We start from the raw sequence: 5,733 nt of genomic DNA, 5'->3' as shown, positions 1-5,733 counted from the left end.
GAATCTGACAACGAAGGTTAAGAAATTATTAGACAGTGAGAAAATTAAGAATCTGACAACGAAGGTTAGAAATGTTGAGGATCAGATTCTCAGTCGTGACAGAACAGTAAAAGCTTCAACTGAACGAATCAAAGAATTAACAAATCAAATTGAAAATGATAAAACTGAACGAGAGAAAATTAAATGTGAAAATGAAAAGTTAATTCTTGAGAATCGACAAATTTCTGAAAAGTTTGAAAAATTAAAAAGCATTGTCAAAGATAGTGATGATCGAAATGGTAAAACATATAAAGAAAATGAACATCTGAGAGCTGTTTTGAGATTAAAAGAAGAATCAATTAACAAACAACTGGATGAAATTGCTAAACTAAAACTTAAAGTTCAAGAAATTGAAATTGAAAATGAAAGAATTCAGTTGAAATTAAATAGCTATAGCTCAGCTAGCTTTGTTTTGCAGCATATTGTTCCCAAACCTATAGGGAAAAACAAAGCTGGTGAGGATGTGTTTTCTGATGGAACGGGTGTAGGGTTTCATAAAGTTCCACCGCCAATTTTAGACAACTACACGAAAAAGCAGTCTAGTTTGGTGGAAATTGAGGAAGAAAGTGATGTTACACTTCCTGAGAACATTGATGTCACGTTCACGTCTTCCAATGAAGAGGGTGTCCAAAATGATGTGGTGAAAAGTGTGGTAGACAAAGTGCTTAAACCGGATTGTGACACTTCTGAGGAGGATGGGTGTTTTCTAGATAAATACATTCTGAAGCAAAAGTCCAAAAACAACTTACATGATGAATCTGATCTTGTCATGTACAAGATGTCGGGATCGGATAAGTTGTTTTCGGATTCTGAGTTTCCATTAGAGAATGTTAATTTGAACAAATTGACAAATGTTTTCAAACTGGTCGAAGTAGAGTTGTCAGCGGTGAACGATCTGAGTCGAAAGAAAGAGAGGGTTTACAACAAGAAAACTGTTTATCCACCACGTTTTTACAATAACAACAGAAACAACTGGTCGGGTGGTTATCAGGGGGGTAAACCATATCAGAAAAGAAATGTTTCAAACAAGAGGTTTGTAGAAAAGAAAGAGTTTGTGAACAGTTCAAGTTCACTTGCTGATGAAGAAAAGGAAATTTTTACAAAATCAAACAAAGAATTTTTTGAGAAGAGAGCTTCACAGGCTCAGTCTGAAGGCACGAGTAGGGTAGCTGATACTCGTACTTGTTTTAGATGTGAACAGGTTGGTCATATTGCACGAAAGTGTACATATGTGAAGCCTAAGACTGAAGCTGTGAAGGTTCAACAAAAGAAAGTTGATGTGAAGGGTAAAACACCGATGTATGTTGAGAAGAAAGTTGTTGGGAAGAAAAATGTTCAAATTGACAACTTGAAAGTAAAAACTGAATCCGTAAAGAAGTTGGTAAATCAAAATGATAAATTTTATAAGAGGGTTGCAGTAGCTCAACAGGTGTGGAAACCTAAAGTTGAACCTAAAGTTGAGAAGAAAGTTTCAACTTCTGAGGTGAAAAAGGGTGAAGAATCAATTACGGTTGATTATGATGCACAATTTCCACCTCTTAAGTCTAAGAATTTCAAAATTCAAATTGCTAAAGTCACGGTTACACCTAAGGCTGATGAGGCCTGGGTGGACACCATGTTTGACTAAACAAGTTTGAATTGCCGGAGCTTCCTGGATTGCGAAGCATGTATCGGCATCTTTCTTGAAGTTGTTTTAAATGATGATTTGTTATGTGCAGGATCTTCCAAAACTTGTATCCAGGTGGATAATGGATAGTGGAGCGTCAAGGCATATGACAGGGAAGACCGCATTGCTGTATGATGTGAATAACATTAATGGTGGTTATGTGGGTTTTGCGGGTAATCAAGGAGGCAGGATCATAGGTGAAGGAACATTATCAAATGGCATTATCACGTTTGAGAGAGTTAACTACATCGCTGAGTTGGAGAACAACCTACTGAGTATCTCCCAGATCTGTGACAGGATGTATACTACTCATTTCACCGACAAAGAATGTTTGATCTTGAAACCGGGATTTGTGATACCTGAAGAGTGGATCATCATGAGGGCACCAAGAGTCAACGATCTGTACGTGTTGGACATGAGCGTTGCTACTACAACCACGGGTCAGGCTCATTGTTTTGTGTCCAGAGCAATGGAGAAAGAATCAAGGTTATGGCACCGAAAGATGGGGCATATTCACCTAAGGAAAATGAATCACTTAGTGCATAACGACTTGGTCACTGGAGTGAATATTAAAGGTTTTCATCTGGAAGGGGAGTGCATAAGTTGTGTCAAAGGCAAACAAAAGAAAAAGTCACATCCTACAAAACAAGTCAATTCAGTTTCAAGACCTTTGGAAAGACTTCACATGTATTTGTTTGGTCCAGTGAATGTCATGAGTATAACAGGAGATTCCTACTGTTTGGTCGTGACTGATGACTATTCCAGATTTTTGTGGGTCATGTTTTTGAAAACAAAAGACGAAACCTTTGATAGTTTGATGGTATTGTTTAAGAAAATTGAGAATCTGTACCAGAGACCGATTTGTAGAATTCGAAGTGATAATGGTACTGAGTTCAAAAACAGTAAGATGGAGGAATACTGTGATGAAAGAGGTATATTGCATGAGTTTAGTGCTCCGTACATTCCTCAGCAAAATGGAGTTGCAGAACGCAAGAACCGGACGCTAATCGAGACAGCCAGAACAATGCTTGCAGATTCCAAGTTACCAATTAATTTCTGGGCTGAAGCTGTTTCTGCTGCATGCTATACTCTCAATAGAGTTCTTAATGTGAAGAAGTTCAACAAGACGTGTTTTGAGCTAATCAATAAACGCAAGCCGAATTTGAAGTATCTAGAACCGTTTGGGTCACCCTGTACGGTGATAGAGCCTAATGGCAAGTTTGGTTCAAAGAACTTTGAAGGAATATTTGTTGGATATTCAGGTCCTACACGGCGTGTCTTTGTTCCAAGTGAAAAGCGTATTATTGAAGCAGCGAATGTTGAATGTCAGGGTTATACTATGCCGCCTCAGAATCCTGGTGATTCATGGCGTTATCATTATGACAAACTTTGGGAATCGTTTGACATGAGAGAAGAATCAGAGGAAGAGGAAGATTTCTTTGATGAGCTGGATATTTTACGAGAGTATGAATCGTCGCTCAGGTTTCCAGCAGAGTATTCTAGAAGACCTCGGGAGACTTCAAATGATGATGAAGCAGGTCCTAGTAACGCTGGTGAACATGATGATGAAGTTGCTCCTGGTAATCAGTCGGAGGTGAATGATGATCAAGAAGCTGAAAATAGGCCAGTTTTTGACCATGGTGATTAAGATCTTGAGGGGGAGCAGATCCAGTTGTCAAGTCAAACAAACCAAGTTGGTGAACAAGATGCAGAGCAGAATGTTACTGATCTGGAAGGAAATGTAGATGTTCCAAGCGAAGTGATGCCGCGAACTCTTACGTATCATCCAGAGGAGTTGATAATAGGAGAATTGCACCGGGCGTTCGAACGAGACGTCAAATGACCAGGGCTTAACATGTTTTTATACTACAGTAGCACCTTTACAAACTGAATTTTCATTAAGTTGTTTTATCTCGCAGGTCGAACCGAGAACTTACAAAGAGGCGCTTACCGAAGACTCTTGGGTCATAGCGATGCAAGAAGAATTAAGTCAGTTTGAAAAGTTGGGAGTGTGGAAGTTAGTTGATTTGCCAGATGGTCAAAGGAAAATCAATACAAAATGGGTTTTCAAATGTAAGAGGGACGATAGAGGGGTGGTTGTAAGAAACAAAGCTCGACTCGTTGTTCAGGGCTTTAGTCAACAGGAGGGGATTGATTTTACCGAAGTCTATGCTCCTGTCGCACGACTAGAGGCTATCAGAATTTTCCTAGCATTTGCGTCTTGGAAGAATTTCAAAGTATTTCAGTTAGATGTTAAATCGGCGTTTCTTTATGGGAAGGTCAAAGAGGAGGTTTATGTTGGTCAGCCGCCGGGCTTTACTGACCCAATCCACAAGAACAAAGTTTATTTGCTGGACAAAGCGTTGTATGGTCTACATCAGGCGCCGAGAGCCTGGTACGAGACTTTGTCTCAACACCTACTCGCTAACCAGTTCATACGTGGAAAAGTGGATGCCATTCTCTTCACAAAAGTCGTTGATGGTCATCTTCTGATAGTACAAATTTATGTAGACGATATAATTTTTGGGTCAACAAATGAGAAATTATGCAAAGATTTCGAACAGGTGATGAAGCAGAAATTTGAAATGTCTTCAATGGGGGAGATGAAATTCTTTCTGGGATTACAAGTTGAACAACTTCCTGACGGAATTTTCATTCATCAAACGAAGTACGTGCATGATATTCTAGAGAAATTTGGAATGTCAAGTTCTACTCCAGCTGCTACCCCACTTGCGACTAATCATGGGATTCACCCAGATCTCACCGGAGATAGGGTTGATGAGACACTTTATCGATCCATGATAGGTTCTTTGATGTACCTAACTTCTTCACGTCCTGACATCATGTACCCAATGTGCCTCGCAGCAAGATTTCAGTCTAACCCGAGAGAATCGCACATGATTATTGTCAAGAGGATTTTACGATACTTGAAAGGCACACCCACATTGGGGTTGTGGTATCCTCGAAAAGGCGATTTTACACTTGAAGGGTTTTCCGATTCAGATTTCGGATGCTGTAAAATCAACGCGAAATCAACAACTGCAGGATGCCAGTTCTTTGGTCCGAGATTGGTTACTTGGCAGTGTAAGAAACAAACATCTGTGGCATTATCTACATGTGAAGCGGAGTATGTTTCTGCTAGCAGTTGCTGCTCTCAGATCCTGTGGATACAGCAACAGATGCGCGACTACGGTTTGCAGTTTCTTAACACACCTTTGTTTGTTGATAATGAGGCCGCAATTAATATAACTAAAAATCCAGTACATCACGCTAAAACTAAACATATTGAGATTCGTCATCACTTTATTCGCGATTGCTTCGAGAAAAAGTTGATACGAATTGAGAAAATCCACACTGAGGAACAAAAAGCTGATTTGCATACCAAAGCTTTTGATAAAAATCGGTTTCAATATTTGTTAAAACTTAATGGTATGAAATTGTTTTCGGTGTCGGATGGGGTTGTGAGCGTTGATGAGAGTACTGTTGCGGATGAAGATGAGAAACAATCTGCGATGGTTTGTCGATTTTTTACGTGTTTTGGTATTTAGGGGGAGATAGATAGTTGTACATAGTTTATTTTGAGAAAAATACAAAAACAGTAAAAAATGCAAAAATCCAAAAACATGATAAAATTGTAAAAGAGTTTTTGTGTATATTGGGAAAATGATAGTACTTCAGCTAGACAATTACAGTATGCTAAAGAGTTGGAAAGACAAAATGAGTTAAACAGTCTCACTAACGATGTGTCGATAGGTTTTCGTACATTTAGTAGATGTATTCGGGATATAAATCTAAAATTTCAAACTTGTGAAATTCGTGGGGAACACTACTTGGATATATAGGTAACCCCTGAAATCTCGTTTGAAAGGTCTCGTATTCTGATATACTAGGCGTTTGTACTCTATGATGTCTGGGGTATTATTCCGGGACTTCTGCTGAACGGTGGTTCTGACCTAGTCCCTGGCTAATACTTTCACCAAAATGCTTGAAATATAGTATGAAGCCCTCAGCTGATTAGACAATAAAAT

This window comes from Helianthus annuus, chromosome 16 (genome assembly GCF_002127325.2).
Source record: "Helianthus annuus cultivar XRQ/B chromosome 16, HanXRQr2.0-SUNRISE, whole genome shotgun sequence".
Lineage (NCBI taxonomy): Eukaryota > Viridiplantae > Streptophyta > Magnoliopsida > Asterales > Asteraceae > Helianthus > Helianthus annuus.
Note: the sequence above shows the minus strand (reverse complement) of the source record.